Here is a 19,557-nt window from a genome sequence, read left to right on the forward strand (position 1 = left end):
TCTGACGGGCATCTTTCTAACTCGTTTAAGAATATCTTGTCCTGGGCCTCCACAGTGTGGTAACCGGTAAAAGGGTATCGGCAACATCACGTGATCAAGCGCTTTGTACAGATTTTTCTTATTAACATTGCATAGGTAGTCAGGGGTAAATCGTACTTCAAACATGTTGCACGAAAGGACAACCTCGCGCAAGTAGCCTGTCACCGCTCCATACATGTTATCACATGAGACTTTTCTTCCATGGAGCAGCCTCTGTAAGCGCACTTGCATAACAGTTCTTAGAAATGGATCACTTTGATCACGTAGGAACATAAATCGCGAAACTACTTGCCGCAAAAATAAATACACTAGGCCAAGGCCTCCCCTTTTGCATGAAACAAAAAGGTTAGTTCGGCTGGTTCTTTCCCAAGTGGACGCCCAAATAAAAACAGCAAAAACACGATGCATTTTTTGAACAGCTGTCCGCGTCGCACACAGTACATTCATGACATACCACAGCTTCGAAATCAAAAAAAATTTTGCAGATAGAGGCACGGGGAAAACACTGACAGCTGCCTCCCTTGCCACGCGTCCGCTTTCTCTTTCACTTTCAAAGTTTCTTCTTTCCAGTACGAGCTGGGATCCCGATAGCATTCCAGGGGCACTCCTAGATATCGCCTTGGCAAGGCAGACCATCGTAGCCGAGAAAAACAATTCGGTGCTACGTCCCATTCACCATGCCAAAAACCGGAACTTTTTTCCCAATTAATTTTGCTTCCGGTCTGAACGCAAAATTTTCCCACCACACTCGTGACTTCACAGATGCTCTCTCTGTCTGCAGAAAACACCACTATATCATCTGCATACGCCAGTACTTTCACATGCGATGACTGCAGCCTGTAACCCGGAATATTATCAGAGTTGATAATTGCCAGGCAGAGCGGCTCTAAATAAACTGCGAAAAGCAAGGCGGAAAGCGGCCATCCCTGCCTTACTGGAGAACGTACATCGAGTCTGTCAGTGAGTTCGCCGTTAACTATAATACGGGTCGTACAGTTCTTGTAGGCCATTTTTACGCCTTCTACTATAACGCAACCAAGGTTGCAGTGTTTCAGAATGGAAAACAGTATTTCGTGAGAGACACGGTCAAAGGCTTTTGCCAAGTCGAGCTGCATCATTGCTACCTGACTGCCAAGTGCATCAACACACTCTAATACGCTGCGTGCAACGTGTATATTTGTGGCGATGCTAGGGCCTTTAATGCCACGTGTCTGGTGAGACCCAACCAATTTCGTGATCACAGACTGCAGTCGTTTTGCTAACACCTTCATAAAGACTTTGTAGTCGACGTTGGTGAAGCTAATCAGTCGATATGACCCCTCCAACAGCCGTTTTACGGGATCGTCAGTCTTCGGAATCAAAACAATGTGGGAAGCAGAGAAAGACAGCGGAACGTGCTTGCGTTCGTAAGCCTCAGTCAACACATGGAGCATGTAGTGTGCAACAGAATGCTTAAAGGTTTTAAAGAAAGCAGCACTTAGCCCGTCTGGCCCAGGGGCTTTAACAGATGGTAAGTCGTCTATCGCTTTCTCTATCTCCCGCAATGTTATAGGCATTTCAAGAAGCTCTTTAATTTCGTCATCTAGAGTTGGCATATGTCTTAAAAAGTCTACATGAAAGCCGTCTATGGTCTTGAGTTTATTGCTAAGAAGTTCACCGAAGTGTTCGGCTATAGCGCTCTTAATGCATTTAGTACCTTCTGTAATCCGGCCGTCATACAGGATGCTCCTAATCTCTTACTTGCAAGCGTATCTTTTTCCGTTTGATAGCGCTCGCTTTCTTGGCGTTTCGCCAACCCACAATTTTTCGGACCTTGCGCGTATAACGGCGGCTCTGTATCTGTCTGCGTCGATTCTTTCGAGCTCACATTTCACTTCTCGTATTTCTTTAGTGAAATTTCCCGGCGCGCTACTTTCCATGCTCAGCAGCCATTCAAGTTGCCCATTCAGTTCTTTTTCTTTCTCTTTCTCTTTATAACGAGCTACACTGCACTTTTCTATAGCTTTCATTTTTACCCACTCATTGAATCCTTCCCATTCAACTGCAAAGGTAGCACTCTGCGCATCTAGCATTTTCTCTAGCTCGGTCCGAACTGGCAAAATAAACCCTTCATCTTCCAGAAGTTTTGCATTCAGTTTCCATAAGAGCCAGTTAAAATGCGATTTCCTGCCCTTTATTCCTAAAGTGGTACTCACAAGGCAATGATCGCTGAAAGGCACAGGTTTAACATCATACCTAGAGCATAAGGGCACAAGATCAACAGACACATACATCCGGTCAAGTCTAGCATGACTCTCCCGCTGGAAGTGCTTGAATTCTGGGGGGGTCCCAGTAGAGAACACACTGCCAACATCCTCGAGACCATAATCGTGAACAAGTGAGGTCTTGTCAATAAGTCGCCTACACTTGACTCTGTCAACTGCGCGCACCCACAGTTGAAGTCCCCCAATACAAGCAAAATCTTGTCAACGTTCAACCATGGCTCAAGGGACTCAATGAAAAGTTGACGCTCGCTTTCTGCATTGGGCGCATATAAACAAACAATGCGCCAACATAGATTTTGAAAACATTAAATCAGAAACGAAAAGTCGACCACTTGGGCAGGCAAAGACCGACTCTACGCTTATTCCTAACGCGTTACGGATGATTATTAGCCATCACACCCCGACGCCCCAACAGAGTGACAGACACACACATAAAAATTTGCTTGAAAGGGGGACACCATGCGGTCGGTTTGCTCCTGACTCTCTATTTTCGACTCCTGTACAGCGACTATGTCGCTGGACTATGTCGCAGGAGGCGATTAAGCTGGTACTGTCGCCATCTTGCTCCCAACCCTCTGACGTTCAAGGTCGCTACACGAAGTGGATTACTTAGATAAATAGCCATGTCTTAAAACACAAACGACTCAGTCCGCATGGTGCCTAGGTTCACGGTCGGCGCAGCTCTCCTCTCAACTGCCGGAATTTCTTGACGCCGGTCGACCAACAACCGGCGCTCACGTCGACCTGGACCCAGCGCTGCTACGGAGGCGGTTTCCCCGCCTGCCGTGCTTCGACCGGAAGGTTCGACCGTGGCTTTAGCGTCGAACGTCTGACACCCGGTGCCTTCGGCGGAGGCTCGTCGCCTTCGCCTGCAGGCTGCTGTTTCACGCCGTCTTCTTCGTGAGGACGCTGCCCGGCCGTCAAGCCCGCCGCTCCCTGGCTGGTCTCCATGGCATCCATGTCTGGGGTCTCTACACTGCCTAGTGTTTCGACCGTGGCTTTCGCTGCGTCCATCGCCTTGTCATCGCCGTCATTTTGCGGCTCACGCTGCGCCGGTACACTATCAGCCACTGCACTGGAAACCACCGCCTTCTGCTTCACCAGAGGCGTCAACGAAGGCGCAGTGTCTCGCGTTGGTTTCCATGCTGCCCGGGCTGCTTCCTATGCGTCCGTTTCGTCCATCAGCATCTTGGACGAGTCTTCGCTGGTTCCTGGCCCTGCAATGCTCGCGTAAGTGCGAGCACACTGGTCTTCTTCGTGCCCGTAGCGTCGGCAGGTTCCGCAACGCGGGACTGGACACTGCCTGCGGATGTGGCCTGTACCTCGACACCGAAGGCACAGCGGGGGCCTGCCCGGTACAACGACTAGTGCCAATTTTTTTTTTATTTATTGCAATACCCTCAGGGCCTAGGTGGCATTACAGAGGGGGTGGGTACATTCTTTTTAGACAAGCGCAATAATGAGAACAACAACAAAGCGCAGCTTGTTCCTGTGCAGCCATTCACCGCTAACGTTCAGCTGGTGGGGCAAGTCGTCCAGCTTCACGCCTGCTTTCAACTTTTGGTGACGAGCCGGGTAATTGAGCCCTTCTCAGTCATTCCCTGCACACGCCAGCGCTCCCGGGCAAATTCTGCAACTTTTCCGTACGGCGCAAACGCGACACGCACGTCCTCATCAGGCACATTGTGTACAAGCCAGTGGAGTTTCAGTCGAACCTCCTGGTTGGCCGGGTCAATCACCAGGCAGCAGCGACTTTTTACACGTAGCTCCCCGACGCTCGAGATCTGCTTCACCGCATCAGCATCCTTGAAAGTGACAGGCCAGACATGGCTCATGCGATACGCCCCCAGGGCGACAACGTCCGGAAGAAGCGAATGCTGTGCCACAGCGTCACGGAAATCTTCCACCAGGTATGGTCGGGCCGTGATATCCGCGTGCAAAAAAAACTGTGTTTAAAACAAAACGCCCTGTTGGCAGACCTGGCAGAACAAAATGGTAGGTGCTTTCCTGTTGTGTAGCCCTGTTACCGCGGCCAGACATGGCCGCTGAAGCCGCTCCTACGGAGCTCGTCATTATACATCCGTCACGCTCGGTGGCCGGAAGCAGAATCGCCATTGCGCCACGGAGGCGGCTGCTCTGCTCTCTCCCCACCACGCACACGCTACAGAAAATCTGCCAGAATAAATACAGCAAAAAAGCATGAAAAAGCAGAAGCTTCGCCCCCGGGAGGGCTCGAACCTCCAACCTTTTGGTTAACAGCCGAACGCGCTAGCCGATTGCGCCACGAAGGCGGCTGCTCTGCTCTCTCCCCACCACGCACACGCTGCAGAAAATCTACCAGAATAAATACAGCAAAAAAGCATCAAAAAGGAGAAGCTTCGCCCCCGGGAGGGCTCGAACCTCCAACCTTTCGGTTAACAGCCGAACGCGCTATCTGTGCCACGGAGGCTTTTTTTTTATTGCCTGCTTCATAACAACATATATACAACGCACAGGAATTCTCCGCCTCGAATTCAAAACAAAAAAAGACAGTACAGTTCTAGGTGCAAGTGTACCTTGTCAGTAAATGTTTAAAACAGCTTAATGGCTGCAAGCTGTTCAAAGGTTGGTAACCACTCAGGTGGTTCACCGAGTACTTTATAGACTTCGCGAATAAACAAGATGTTTTCTATAAAATATTCTCTCGCCCGTTTTGCGTGTACATCTTCATTTCGCGCCGCCATTCGAGTTTTCCACACGCTGTGCATGCAGAGTGGCATCACTATGTCACATGGCACGCCTTCTGTCTCTTCAAAAGGTAAAAACCGGATTCCAAAAGGTGTTAATGGGAATTCTTTCTTAATGGTCCTTTGTAGAATGTCCCAAAGGAAGACTGAGTCCCAGCACTCCAGAAAAATCTGCTCAATTGTTTCCGGTTTCTTACAGATGTGGCAATTGACACTCCAAGGTACAAAGATCCCTTTCTCCTGCAGCCATGGCTTGACAAGAAGCGTGCCAGTGTGTAGCATGAAGAAAAAGGTTTTTGTTGTTGGTCTCACTGGCATTCCTTTAACACGCTTCAACACGTTCTGCTCTCGCTCCAGTGCATATATTGCACGGTATATTGGCACAGGACACATGATATTTATTAAATACTTGTATAATCGCTTTCTTGCGACAGTACTAAGGTACTCCATAGAAAAGTGTGCTTTTAAAAGACGCAAAGCACTCATCACTTCCAACATAAAAACCTCGGACAACTACTTTTTTTCTAGTACATGACGTCACTACATACTCTGGCAGGGCGTCACCTAATCGCGTCTGGATAACGCACCACAAAAAACAATCGCTTTCGTCTCGCTAGAATATGAACGGTGACACTATCTGTTTAAAAAACAAATGCGATAACCCCAAACCTCCTTTCTGCACTGAATGAAACAGATTCAGACGCCTCGTGCGCTCCCATCCGGACCCCCACACGAACATAGCAAACACCCTGTGCAACTTCTGTACACACACTCGCGACATACATAAAACTTGTAACATGTAAAACATTTGGCGACAAGAAACACTTTGCACACCATGTCTCTCGCGAATATTGACAGATTCTTGCCACCCCACTTTGTTGTTTGTGCTTTAAGCCGCTCTGTTTGCTCGGTCCATTGCGTGGTCGTATCGCGATAGTATTCTAAAGGAACACCAAGATAACTGGCTGGCATATGAGTGAACGGTATCGTTTCGACCATTGCAGGCCGGCTATCCCGATCACCGTGCCAGAAGCCTCAGCTTTTTTGCCAACTTATGGCACTCCCACCCCCGTATTCTTAAACACGCCTTCACTCAGCGCTTCTCCTCGACTCAGTCAAGTCGAGGCGACGAGCGTTCCTTCACTCAAGGCGCCCTTGCGTTTCATGAACACTACTTCACTTTTCCTCCGCCAAGGAACGCCTTGAAAATGCGCCCTTGACTCGAGTGAAGTGCACCGACCGAGAAAAGCGTCTGATATCGAGGCTATTCTTAAATGCGCTTAGCAAAAGCCCAATTATTTAAGACAGATATGTGTTTCCGTTAATTTGGCTTCGTTATCAAATGACAACACGGCGCAATGCACAAATTTAGCTCGGCAGCGCTGCCACTGTTAGCGTTCGACTGATAGATCAAGCGGGAGCTGTGTTTGAGGTCTGGCAACGATCGCACCCCAGCAGCTGAGCTTGGCGCATGGCTGAGAAATAAGAAAATTTGCGCCCGCACTTGTCTGCTGCTCATTGTTTCCTTGTGCTTAATTTGCGGTTCACGTTGCAGTTGTTAATCGTGGTTATTATGGATGATTTTGTCCGTGTGTGTACTGTGATCGAGCCGGATTGACTTCGAAGGTTGCAACGCATGGAACTGCCGATGGGCAGCTTTGTTTAACTTCAAGACCATGTGCTGCTGAAAGCTTTCTGAAAGCAACAGGACAAAAAATAAGGGTGAGTGAGCAGTTTCTGCACGGAAGCATATTACGCTGTTGCGGTTCTCGTGAAGTTGCCGCCGCGCTATCAATAAAACATGGCCAATGTATCCAAGCATGACTGGCTCAAGTTGCTCATGCTGCGGGCATTAGCACCCGAAGCAGACTATTCGAGGCAGCATAAGATTGCGCGAGACGTTCCTTTTTTTTCTTTTTCTTTTTTCTTTTGCATTGGAGCTTGTGGGAGATTCGGCGCGACAATCTGTTATCGGTTCAGTTGTTTAAACATAAATGCACAAGGCACCGCTCCACGACTGTATCCGATGATCATTCCGCTAACGCGTAGGAAATATTTCAGTAGAGAAGAAGCAGTTGTAGTATACATGTGGCAGAATGCATATCGTTGTGTGCGTAGCTCCGGCAGTTTTAAGGAAACAAATGTTTTTCAGTCCTGTACTTTATTTTAGAAGCCATGGTGGTTAGTCGGTTTGTTCAAATTGTAGCGCATATAGTCAGTGAACCAGCACTGATGCCTGCATTTCCAGTGCTGCTTTACTTCACATATACGCTCCGCAATCTTTTATTCTTCCGAAAATTCACTTCTCAGTAGTTCATTACCAGCATTAGTGTTTGTTCGTCTTACCTCTTTCAATGTGCTATGTCATAGCATCTCCTGCAGGTTCCATAAACTGTGCTTTCAAGTTCACGCAACGCCCACATTTTTTTTTTTAGTTGTGCTATGTCTTTTCTTTTCAGTTGCTTAGCTGCACTGAACTTGCCGTGCGAACGCCCTATGTACATATCATTTTTGGTATTCTGCTGCAGGATGTGGGCCTTGGAAAGACCAGCTCATAGAAAAAAAATCAACGTCTGTGTTGCATGGTAAGACATTAAACTGACGTGAAAGCATCGATAAATACGGTGTCTGCCTATGGAAATGCACCATCTCGCTTCCCTGAAAGAACTTAGGTGCTGCGGAAGTACTTGACTGATCAGCCCGGTAGTTAGTCTGTGCTTATTTTTCATACTTATCATTAATAATATTGATGTTATGTCTGGCCACATTGACAAAATGGTGAAATGCACGCCGGGTTATTTAAAACAGCAAACACGAAACAGCTATGCAGTAATGAAATCAAACTCATATTTCATTCCTCTTCAACAGTCATATATTATCGTTTTGAAGAGCATAGTCATGATTATGATGTGCGAAGTCATGAGTTGCCCATAAAGTGTTACATCTGAGACGTGAGCTTTCTTACTGCCCACAATTTGTAATGCAGCACTTTAGTATTTAGTGGAATGTTGAAGCTACTTTTGCATGAGCAAGTGTGCATCCAGAAATATACCATAATTTTAATGGTTGTTCTGAGCTTTGCGGAACTCATGGTAGTAATGCGCTCTATACTGTATTTTCAGCAACGCCATTATGACAGTCTGCATCACCATTTGGCCTGTTGTGGGATCCCACAAGACATGCTCTGTTCCTCGATCAATTACTGAACTTCTGCAAGCCCCATGGAAGCCAACTGTGATCCGCATCGAATGGAACAAATTCATTGTCCCGGCCTTGATAATTAATGTTTAAGCTGAAGTTAGAAACGGAGCTGAAACAGCGTATAATCTGTAAGAATTTACCACTGCATACCGTCGGGTGGCCACACCCGACATTATGCTACTGTCTAGAACACTGCTAGTCTACTGTCTAGAACACGGATGGCGTTTTATTCTAGAATAGCTTTGTCAGTAGTGCTACTGCTTGTGTTTGTAGGATCAGAGTCCACGCTCTTTTTGCAATCCTATCAGAACACAAAAAGACGAGGATAATTTTAATTTATTGTTTCAGAGATTGACACTTGGACTGACAAGAAATTATTTACAGAGTAATACAGAGTGCTTTATTAAATATGGCTTAAGAAAAGAAACCTGGATGAAAAATACAGAATTAAGCTGCAAGGTGCCTATGAAGGCAGGATTTATGAAAACTGCCTTTAGTGGTGATGTTTGAGCTGTTAGGATGTCAGAAAGGAGATCGATGTTTTAGCCAAAATAGTGCGACAACGACTACAGTGCAGCAGTACACATTAACTGGAGCTCCACTCTTCTCCGCTTGTACACCAACGCAAGCGCAGCACCTTTGAAAAGACAGTTGCTCTGCGTGGTTGCGTTGGCAGCCTGGGTCCTGCATAAGAGAAGGGGTTGGTTATAAACATACAATGATGTTAACGCACATAAAAACTAGCTTAGGTACAGTATTCGTTTTCATGAGTTTACTTTTCGCAGTAAATACATTCATTACATATTTTCATTGTGTTCAGGAAGCCGATTTTTTTTACATTGATAAGCTCGGACTGTTTTCATTCATATTTGCAAAGATACAGTTTTAGGTTGGTTTGGCGTTTGCACAGCCAGACCGACATACACCAATCTAACACTTACATAATGCACTCACTAATAGCTGGAATGTGCACAACAAATATATGTGACATATATCTGCTACCACTTGCTAGCGGTTTGGGGTTTAGGAGCTGGGTCAACTGCTAATGCTTTTTTTATTACAATAAAGATAATGTGATGTACAAAAACTATCCTCTCTTGTATTGTTATTCAATGTTTTGTATTGAAATAAAATATTACATTCCCTCTGTATACGTGCAGGTATACTTATGGAAACCATTTCATGGTTGCTCACTTCCTCGTTGGGCTTGAATGTTCATAAGCATGGGCTAATTAAACTAAATATTTTGAAGCAAGGCTCACGTAATTATTGCTAACGACTGTAAATAACAGCTACTGTCACACGTCCCACGGAAAAAACAGTATACTTTTTTGGTTTCCCTACAGCAACTAACTGCATGAAATTATAGAGAAACAGAAAAGTGAACGCACCTGGTCGTTTTTAGAGAAGCTCGCCTTGCTGTGGTACGCTACGCCGTCCTTGGAATAGCGTAGTAAGTGATGCACCCGAGTACAAACCGCTCAGGCGGAGCGAATTCCGGCGCTCGCGCAGCCAGACCAGCATCCAGCATCGAGCACACAGGCAATACACTCACTAACGGCAGGAATCTTCGCAGTTGTTTTCTTTTCATAGGCTCGAAGTGCGCCGCAGTTATGTATCGTGCAGCGTTTCAAATGGTGCTGCTTTGTTTGATCCCGCGCGAGAAACACGTCACTGGCGCTGATAGTAGTTTCGGAGCACTCGCACGAAGAATACACGGATGCAGGTCATCAACTGGCTCATGCACGGAATAAGACGACAGGTCACTGCACTAGCTGGCAGTCTTCTTGACAGGACGGCCGGTCTGTCTCGGTGCCACAGTAGAATTACTCCGTTGCCGAAGCGCTCCAGAGGATTGCACCAGTCCGTAAAACGATGCCCTTGAAGATGCGCAGCATCGTTAACGAAAGAAAAGCTGCGGAGGCAACTGGCGTCCAACTGAAAAAGCCGACGAGGCGAGCGACAGATCACGACGCAGCCATGTTTGCGCACTAACTTCACTCAAGGAGCGATTCAAGGTAGCTGTGGGGCTACCTTGAGATTCTTGAGTAAAACGCTCGAGGTTTCCTTCACTCAAGGCGCGTTCGAGTGGAGGGCGATTTGTGAAATGAAAAGCCACCCTTGAGGAGCATTTCGAGTGGAGGGTCGAGTCGAGGTGCGTTTGTGAATACGGGGGCCAGTGAGAGCGCAAAACCTTCTTGCATCCTTGACTGCCTCCCGAATGCTCTCTTGATCAATGCAAAAAAGTGCGATGTCATCTGCGTAAGCTAATATTTTTACCTCTTGTGTTAAAAGACGGTAGCCGCGAATATTTTCGTTTTCCCGTACCTTCAAACAGAAAGGTTCAAGAAAAATTGCGAAAAGTAAAGGAGACAAACGGCACACCTGGCGCACACTGGATAACACTGGTATATTTTCACTAATTCTTTTGTTGATTACCAGGTGAGCAGAACACTTCTCATAGGCCATGGCTACTCCGTCCTGAATCACTTTTCCTACATTGATGTGTTCTAACACTGCATGGAGTATGCTGTGAGCAACCCTGTCGAAAGCTTTTTCTAAGTCTAATTGAACCATTGCTACACATTCGAGGTTTGCATCGCCACACTCCAATATACTCCTAGCGACGTGAATATTCGACATTAATGTCCTTTTTCTGATACCACATGTTTGGTGAGGACCTACTATTAACTTGATAACTATCTGTAGTCTTTTTCCAAGCACTTTCATGTAGATCTTATAATCCACGTTCGTGAGGCTTATAGGCCTGTATCCATTAACGAATTGCAGCTTTACCACTTCATTGGATTTCGGTATAAGTACGACATGACTTTTCCTGAATGATGGCAGCAAGTGCTTAGTTTCATGAGCTTCCGCAACAACACAGTAAAGTAACTCAGCTATTTCCGCCTTGAAAGTTTTATAGAATGAAGCTCCTAGGCCGTCAGGTCCAGGCGCTTTTCCTTTACTCAAGTCTTCCATGGCTTCTTTAATTTCTTTGGCCATGATTGGCCTCTCGAGTCCCTCTTTAATTTCATCTTCTAGTTTCGCCAGAAGCGTTAGAAAAGTATTTACAAACTCTGCCGTAACGGGCACCTGCCTACCCAGCAAAGCTCGGTAGTGTTCAACGAAAGCTTTCTCAATGACTTCTTGGTCTTTAGACATTGCGTCGTTAAACCACATTTCTTTCATTATGTTCTTGGAAGCGTAGCTCTTTTCGTCACTGAGAGCCCGCTTAGTTGGCGTTTCTCCGAGCCACAATCGCTCGGCTCGTGTTCTTATCGCAGCCCCTTGATAAGTTTCGGCGTCCAGCGTTTCAAGTTCGTATTTAATTTCTCGTATCTGCATAGAAAAAAATCCCGGCACGGTGCACTCCGCGTTTAGAAAGTAATCCAGCATGTTTTGTAGCTCTTTCTCTCTTTGTTTAGCTTTATGACGTATCACGCAAGCCCTGTCGATAGCACTCATTTTCACCTCAACTGCTCCCATAGCTCAGCATAGTTTGATGTGACATCCATTTGCATTCCATCAATTTTTTCCTTTACAGTTTTTACGAACCATTCATCACTTAAGACTGTGCCACTCATTTTCCAAAGTTCCCAGTTAAAGTTAGACCCTCTAAGCTTCTCGCCCACTGTACAGGTTACCAGGCTGTGGTCACTGAAGCTCACATGCTTTACTGTGTAGCTAGTGACCGTGCGCGCGAGGCTTTCTGATACATATAGACGGTCTAGTCGAGCATGACTCTTACCTTGAAAATGAGTAAAAAGAACTGTGTTTCCGCTTAAAGCGTTTCCCACGTCTACTAAATCATAGCCTGCCATGATTGCGTTGAGTTTATGGGCACTTTTATCGCGTACTACAGTATTCGGCACCCTATCTTCGGACATGCACACACAATTAGAGTATCCGAGAACGACGACATTTCTTTCACATTCCAGAAGTGTCTCAACATAGTCAAAACATATTTTCCTATCACAAACTTTGTTCGGAGCGTACACACAGATAATTCGCCAACCCACATCATTTAAAGAGAAGTCGCACAGTACCAATCGCCCATCTTGGGCCGTCATTACACTTTGTTCAACAATCCCTATTGAATTACGCAAAAATAAAAGACAGCCACCGGCCTTGCCTACCGCATGGCAAACACAAATGCTATAACGCAATTCAAAAATATCGGCCATTTTGTCCGTTTGCTCTTCGTTTTCAGTTTTAGTTTCTTGAACCGCAAGAACATCTATGTCATTTTCTAGCATCAGGCGACTTGATTGGGCTTGTCGCCGTCTGGCCGTTAACCCGCGTACGTTAAGCGTGCCAATACGTAATGCTAGCCCAAGATTATTTGCCATGGAAAGAGAAGAGCAAGCGATAACAGAATAACTTTATGGAAGCAAAGGTAGTGCAACTTACAGATATTCTCTGCACTCTTATAAGCTCCGTCGCATGTGACGAAGCCACGACGTCTCGCTCTTCGGCACACATCATTGACCTCGAACGTTCCGAAAACCCGAGTCACAACTTAGCGTTCTACGAGAACAGTACCCCGCTACTGCGGAGGAACTGTCGGCGTTGTCTGCTTGTCTGGGGGAACTGCCAGCGTCTGCCGCCCGTCCGAGGGAACCGCCGGCGTTTGCCGTCCGTCTGGGGGAACCGCCGGCGTTTGGCGTCCGTCTGGGGGAACTGCCGGCGTCTGCCTCCTGTCTGTCGGAACGTTTAGTTTGGGCTTAAGCGTATACCGGCGGAAAAAGGAAGCCTTCGAGGGCGGCCCTTCGTTGCTACCACCGTCGTCTTGCTCAAGCGTGCCTTCCACGTCGGTGACTTGCCGGGGCCTCTTTGAAACCGCGATGGTCGTTTTTCTCGAAAGACTCTTTGAGTATACGGCCGCGATAGGGTTGCCCTGACGTAGAACGCCCTCGGTATCCACCGCATTGTCTGCGCTTTCATACACCATCGCATTTTCCGCAGCCGGTTGACCTTGCGCTTCGCTGTCCTTAACCTCACTGCTGCCCTTGGTAGGTTGGCACTTGTCGCTAGCCGAGACCACTGGCTTCTCTTGCTTGCCTTGTGGGTCACCACCCCCTCCAGCAGTCTCTTCCGCGTCTGCCTGGTCCATCAGGTGCTCGTCGAAGGCGTCGCTCCGGCCCGGCCCAGTCACGTTAGCGTAGCTTCGCACGCATTGGGTCTCTTCGTGGCCAAAACGACGACAGAGCCCACAACGTGGCACACGGCACTCACGCCGTATATTGCCGGTGCCACGGCACCGGAGGCAGAGCGGAGGTCTGCCTGGCACGATCACGAGTGCATGGTCTCCTGATACTAGTAGCTGATGCGGGATGTCTTCCATGGTCATACCAGCCTTTAAGCGTAGGGATACAAGTAGCGTGCGAGAGCCTTTGTCTCCGCAACCGGGTACTCGCCACCTCTCCCTGGATATTTCGGTCACAGTGCCGAATGGAGCCAGGGCTGCTCTGATGTCTTCGTCGGGGGTCGTGTGAAGCAGCCACTAAAGCTTCATTCTGATGCCCTGCTTGCAAGGGTCAATCGCGACGCAGCGATGTTCCTTAACGCTAAAGGCCTTCGCCGACAAAAGCTTCCTTTTCCCGACATCGTCCTTGAATGTTATGGCCCAAACATGGTTTATCTGATAGGCCCCTAGGGCTACCACCTCCGTCATAAGCTTATAGCGGTCAAGCGCATCGCGAAAATGTTCAACACGATAAGGCTGGGCCTTCAAATCACCATGCAAAAACATGGTATTACACACGGTCGTACCTGATGGCAGCTGAGGCAAAACAAGCTGATAATCCTCTGAAGACGTTTCCGTAAGCCTGATACCGCGGCCCTGCTGGGCCGCTGTAACCGCCCCTTGGGAGCGAAACATTCCGTGACCGTTCGCTACGGTGTCCGGAAGTGGAATCCATTGCGCCACGGAGGCGGCTGCTCTGCGCTCTCCCCACCACGCACACGCTACAGAAAATCTACCAGAATAAATACAGCAAAAAAGCATCAAAAAGGAGAAGCTTCGCCCCCGGGAGGGCTCGAACCTCCAACCTTTCGGTTAACAGCCGAACGCGCTATCCGATTGCGCCACGGAGGCTTTTTTTTTCTTTATTGCCGTCGTCGACGTACAAAATCAAGGGTTACAAATGATAAAACTTGCCAGCCACACTTTGGCCAACACAGCACTAAAATCTTTTCAGTGACACCAGTTCATCGAGTACATGCATCCATTGTGGTGGATCAGCCAGTGATTTGTAAGCGTCTCTCACGTAAACAACACTCTCAATGAAATGTTCTCGTACCGGTATAACAACCAAGTCTGCATGTTCAAATTGCATGCGAGTTTTCCACATAGCGTGGAGGCCCAGGACCATAATGAGGTCATACGGTACTTGCTCTGAGGTATCTATAGGCAAAAACCGTATCCCATACGGGTCCAGGGGCAACTGCTTCTTCAGCGTTCTCTGCAGAACGTCCCAGTGAAAGATCGGGTCCCAGCAATCTAGGAAAACATGTTCTATTGTTTCTGGTTTTTTACATAAAAAGCAGTTGGTGTTCCCGGGGATGAAAATACCCTTGCTATGAAGCCAGGTCTTAACGGGAAGTGTGTTTGAATGTAATTGGAAGAAGAAGGACTTAGTTGATGGCCGTACTGGCATTTTCTTCACTCTTTTTAGCACGTCCTGTCCGGGGCCTCCACGGTGTGGCGAGCGGTACAAAGGTACGGGGAGCATCGTGTCCACAAGATCTCTGTACAATTTTTTCTTTGTAACGGTGGTCAGATACTGCTGTGAGAAACGCACATTTAACATCCTATATGACATCACCACTTCACGCAGGTATCCTTTCACAGTTCCCGGCATGTTTTGAGCCGACGAAACAACGAATCCCGGAAGAAGTCTGCCCAGCCGTACTTGTACTATTGTTCGAAGAAAGAGATCATTTTGATCCCGCAGAAACACAAAGCGTGACACAATTTGTCGCAAAAACAAGTGAACTAGACCAAGCCCACCTTTCTTGACCGGGAGAAACAAGTTTGTTCGACTCGTCCTCTCCCAGGTAGAGGCCCAAATGAAAGTAGCGAAAATGCGGTGAATTTTTTGCACGCTTACCCGCGCAGCACACAACACATTCATAACATACCATATCTTAGAAACTAAAGAGAGGTTGCAAACAGTGGCTCTAGAAAACATTGACAATTGCTTTCCTCTCCAACCGTCAGCCTTTTCCTTTGCTCTCGAAGCTTGGTCGAGCCAGTAAGGTTCGGCCTCACGGTAACTTCCGAGAGGCACCCCCAGGTACTGTGTAGGCAACTTTGACCAATTCAATCGAGAAAACGTCTCCGGCGTGTCTTTCCAACTCCCATGCCAGAAGCCATAACTTTTATCCCAATTTATCTGGGCTCCAGCTGAAACGCAAAATTTGCGCCACGGAGGCGGCTGCTCTGCGCTCTCCCCACCACGCACACGCTACAAAAATTCTACCAGAATAAATACAGCAAAAAATCATCAAAAAGGAGAATTAATTAAGCCTCGCCGCCGGGAGGGCTCGAACCTCCAACCTTTCGGTTAACAGCCGAACGCGCTATCCGATTGCGCCACGGAGGCGTCTGCTGTGAACTCTCCCCACCACGCACACGCTACAGAAAATCTACCAGAATAAATACAGCAAAAAAGCATCAAAAAGGAGAAGCTTCGCCGCCGGGAGGGCTCGAACCTCCAACCTTTCGCTTAACAGCCGAACGCGCTATCCGATTGCGCCACGGAGGCGGCTGCTGTGCGCTCTCCCCACCACGCACACGCTACAGAAAATCTACCAGAATAAATACAGCAAAAAAAGCATCAAAAAGGAGAAGCTTCGCCCCCGGGAGGGCTCGAACCTCCAACCTTTCGGTTAACAGCCGAATGCGCTATCCGATTGCGCTACGGAGGCGGCTGCTCTGCAGTCTCCCCACCACGCACACGCTACAGAAAATCTACCAGAATAAATACAGCAAAAAAGCATCAAAAAGGAGAAGCTTCGCCCCCGGGAGGGCTCGAACCTCCAACCTTTCGGTTAACAGCCGAACGCGCTATCCGATTGCGCCACGGAGGCGGCTGCTCTGCGCTCTCCCCACCACGCACACGCTACAGAAAATCTACCAGAATAAATACAGCAAAAAAGCATCAAAAAGGAGAAGCTTCGCCCCCGGGAGGGCTCGAACCGCCAAACTTTCGGTTAACTGCCGAACGCGCTATCCGATTGCGCCACGGAGGCTTTTTTTTTCTTTATTGCCGGTTTTTCGACAACACAACACGTAGCACACATCACAAATGAGACGTCAAAACAAGGTTACAATAAGGTTGTTATTGTAATGCACATAATGCCGTCAGTCACGTGGTGACTGGCGATGTCATTTAAAATTCTTTTAGTGTAGCCAAGGGTTCCACGCTGGCAATCCAGGGGGAAACACATTCTTTTGTTTTTTCTACTTCTATTGAACGAGCCATGCTCTCTCGAAAGTACAGCCTTGCCGGTCTTCTATCTGGTTCACAGCAGAAGCCAGCCATTCGTGAGCGCCATATACTGTGCAGACCAGTCAACATAATCAGATCAAAAGCTACTCCTTCGTTGTCTATTGCAAGGTACCTGATACCGTGCGTATCTAGCGGGAATTCTTTTTTCATTGTCCGCTGCAACACATCCCAAAAAGAGACCCCCTCCCAACAGTGAAGAAAAACGTGATCGATGGTTTCCGGTTGTTTGCAAATAAAACAGTGAGAACCCCAGGGCATATAAAACCCACGCTCCTCCAGGAAAGTTCTCACTGGTAGCGTCCCGGTATGCAGTTTGAAAAAGAAAGATTTCACACTTGGCGCTACTTGCATTCTTTTAACTCTTTTCAGGACATTCTGACCCTGGCCTGCACTGTATATGGCCCTGTACAAGGGAATTGGCAACACTATGTCACATATGTCTTTATACAATTTTCTCTTTGTAACAGAATACAAATTATCATTAGAAAACCGAACGACAGAAATCGCACACTTGATACTACTTCCAGAAAGTAACCCTGCACCGTACCCGCCATGACATGGGTGCCAATAACATAGTCGGGTGACAGTCGCCCTAATCTTGCCTGGCACACCGTTTGCAGGAATGGGTCGCATATCTCGCGAAAAAAGAAAAACCGGTTCACTAACTGTTTGAGAAAGAGATGTGCCAGTCCAAGCCCCCCACATTTTACTCTCCTGAACAAGTTTGTGCGACTGCACCTTTCCCAGGTAGACCCCCACACAAAGATCGCAAAAGCCCTATGCAATTTTTGCACATTTACCCTATAACAGTACATAACTTGCATCACATACCATAATTTAGCCACAAAAAACATGTTACACACGGTAGCCCTCGCAAACATGGAGAGATAATTAGCCCTCCAAGCATTCGCCTTTTCACGTAAGAGGTCTGCTTGTTGCTGCCAGTAGTCATTATTATTTTTGTAGTACTGAAATGGCACACCGAGGTACTTCACAGGCATCCTCTGCCACACGACGTTGGCAAAAATGTCCGGCGTCGACGGCCACACTCCGCGCCAAAATTCCAGGCACTTTCCCCAGTTTACCCGACTTCCTGTAACGTCGCTGAAAACTTTGACAGCTCTAATGGACTCTTCGATGCTTTCATAATCGATACAACACACTGCAACATCATCTGCATATGCGAGCAATTTCACCTCTGATGATTGTAAACGAAAACCGGTAATAGAATTATTTTCAAGTACTGACAAACATAACGTTTCAATATAAATGCAGAACAGAAGTGGACTTATGGGGCAGCTTGTTAATAATTAGTCTGGTAGAGCAATTCTGATACGCCAGAGCTACACCGTCCATGATGATGGACCCGACATTAATGTGTTCTAATATGGTAAACAAAATAACACGCGCTACACAATTGTGTGGCCGACTCCAGGTCCAACTGGAGTACGGCCACACAAGCTTCCAGGGAATCGCAACACTCTAGAACGGACCGCATCTTGTGAACATTCGTGGCTATATTGCGACCGTAATTCCACATGTTTGGTGCGCACCGACTATGTCTTTAATAGCTGTCTGAAGTCTAGCAGCTAGAACTTTCATTAAAACCTTGTAGTCCACATTTGTGAGTGCTATTGGTCTATATGATGTTACTTGCTTCAGCTTGTCCTCATCCTCTGACTTCGGAATCAGCACCGTGTGGGATTCACTGAACGACGGTGGTAATACCTTTCCTTCGTACGCTTCGTTGAAAACTGCTACGAGTACTTCTGACAATTCCTTTTTAAACCGCTTGTACCACGCAGCGCAAAGCCCATCAGGGCCAGGCGACTTGCCGGGATTCAAGTTATCAATCGCGCGTTCTACTTCAAAAACAGTTATAGGCGCTTCTAATGCAGCTTTCGTTTCATTACTCAGTTGGGGCATGCGTGCTAAAAACTTCGTTTTAAAGCGTTCCAGGTCTACCTGCCTATGTGCAAATAGATTCTCATAGTGCTGAAAGAACACACGTGCTATGCTATCGGTACCTGTAACTTCGTGACCGCTTGCTTCGATCACGTCAATCTGATTGCGTCGTGCGTGCGACTTTTCCAGTCCAAGCGTCCTTTTTGTGGGTGTCTCCCCCACAGCAAAGGACTCGGCTCTAGCACGAACAATCGCGCCGCGATAACGTTCCTCGTCATGCAGTTCAAGTTGCTGTTTGATATTCCGTATATCACCCGCCGTGGTTGCTCAGTGGCTATGGTGTTGGGCACGAGGTCGCGGGATCGAATCCCGGCCACGGCGGCCGCATTTCGATGGGGGCGAAATGCGAAAACACCCGTGTACTTAGATTTAGGTGCACGTTAAAGAACCCCAGGTGGTCCAAATTTCCGTAATCCTCTACTACGGCGTGCCTCATAATCAGCACTGGTTTTGGCACGTAAAACGCCATAATTAAATTTTTGATATTCCGTATATCACTTTTGAATGCTCCCGGCTCTTGGCACTCCAGTTCTGTCAACTTTTCCAAGGTTGTTCTTAGTTCTTTTTCTTTCTTTTTTGCTTCATAATTTAGTGTGACGGTACGATGGATGGCTTTCATTTTAATCCGCTGTTTAAAATCTTCCCATCGTTCTGCAAATTTACCTTCTCCGTTCAGAAGAGTTTCTGCGATGCACCCCAACACCTCTGCTACGAAACTTTCATCAGTGGTCAGTTTCAAATTCATTTTCCACAGTTCCCAAGAGAAGCTGCAACCTTTTGTCTTTCTTCCTATGTCACATTTAACTAGACAATGATCAGTGAAGGAAATAGGACAGACATTGT

The 19,557-nt window shown here is 47.3% G+C and overlaps 5 non-coding genes across 5 annotated transcripts; all 5 read right to left on the minus strand.

The window, feature by feature from the left end:
• Window positions 1-4,520: 4,520 nt before the first annotated feature.
• On the minus strand, window positions 4,521-4,594 carry Trnan-guu (transfer RNA asparagine (anticodon GUU)). Its single transcript has one exon. It is a non-coding gene; the product is annotated as a tRNA-Asn (tRNA).
• A 9,662-nt stretch (window positions 4,595-14,256) lies between these two features.
• On the minus strand, window positions 14,257-14,330 carry Trnan-guu (transfer RNA asparagine (anticodon GUU)). Its single transcript has one exon. It is a non-coding gene; the product is annotated as a tRNA-Asn (tRNA).
• A 1,436-nt stretch (window positions 14,331-15,766) lies between these two features.
• Window positions 15,767-15,840, minus strand: Trnan-guu (transfer RNA asparagine (anticodon GUU)). Its single transcript has one exon. It is a non-coding gene; the product is annotated as a tRNA-Asn (tRNA).
• Window positions 15,841-16,091: 251 nt separating this feature from the next.
• Trnan-guu (transfer RNA asparagine (anticodon GUU)) lies at window positions 16,092-16,165 on the minus strand. The gene has a single exon. It is a non-coding gene; the product is annotated as a tRNA-Asn (tRNA).
• Window positions 16,166-16,253: 88 nt separating this feature from the next.
• Trnan-guu (transfer RNA asparagine (anticodon GUU)) lies at window positions 16,254-16,327 on the minus strand. The gene has a single exon. It is a non-coding gene; the product is annotated as a tRNA-Asn (tRNA).
• Between the last annotated feature and the right edge of the window lie 3,230 nt (window positions 16,328-19,557).

Source organism: Dermacentor silvarum, chromosome 1, assembly GCF_013339745.2.
Source record: "Dermacentor silvarum isolate Dsil-2018 chromosome 1, BIME_Dsil_1.4, whole genome shotgun sequence".
Classification (NCBI taxonomy): Eukaryota; Metazoa; Arthropoda; class Arachnida; order Ixodida; family Ixodidae; genus Dermacentor; species Dermacentor silvarum.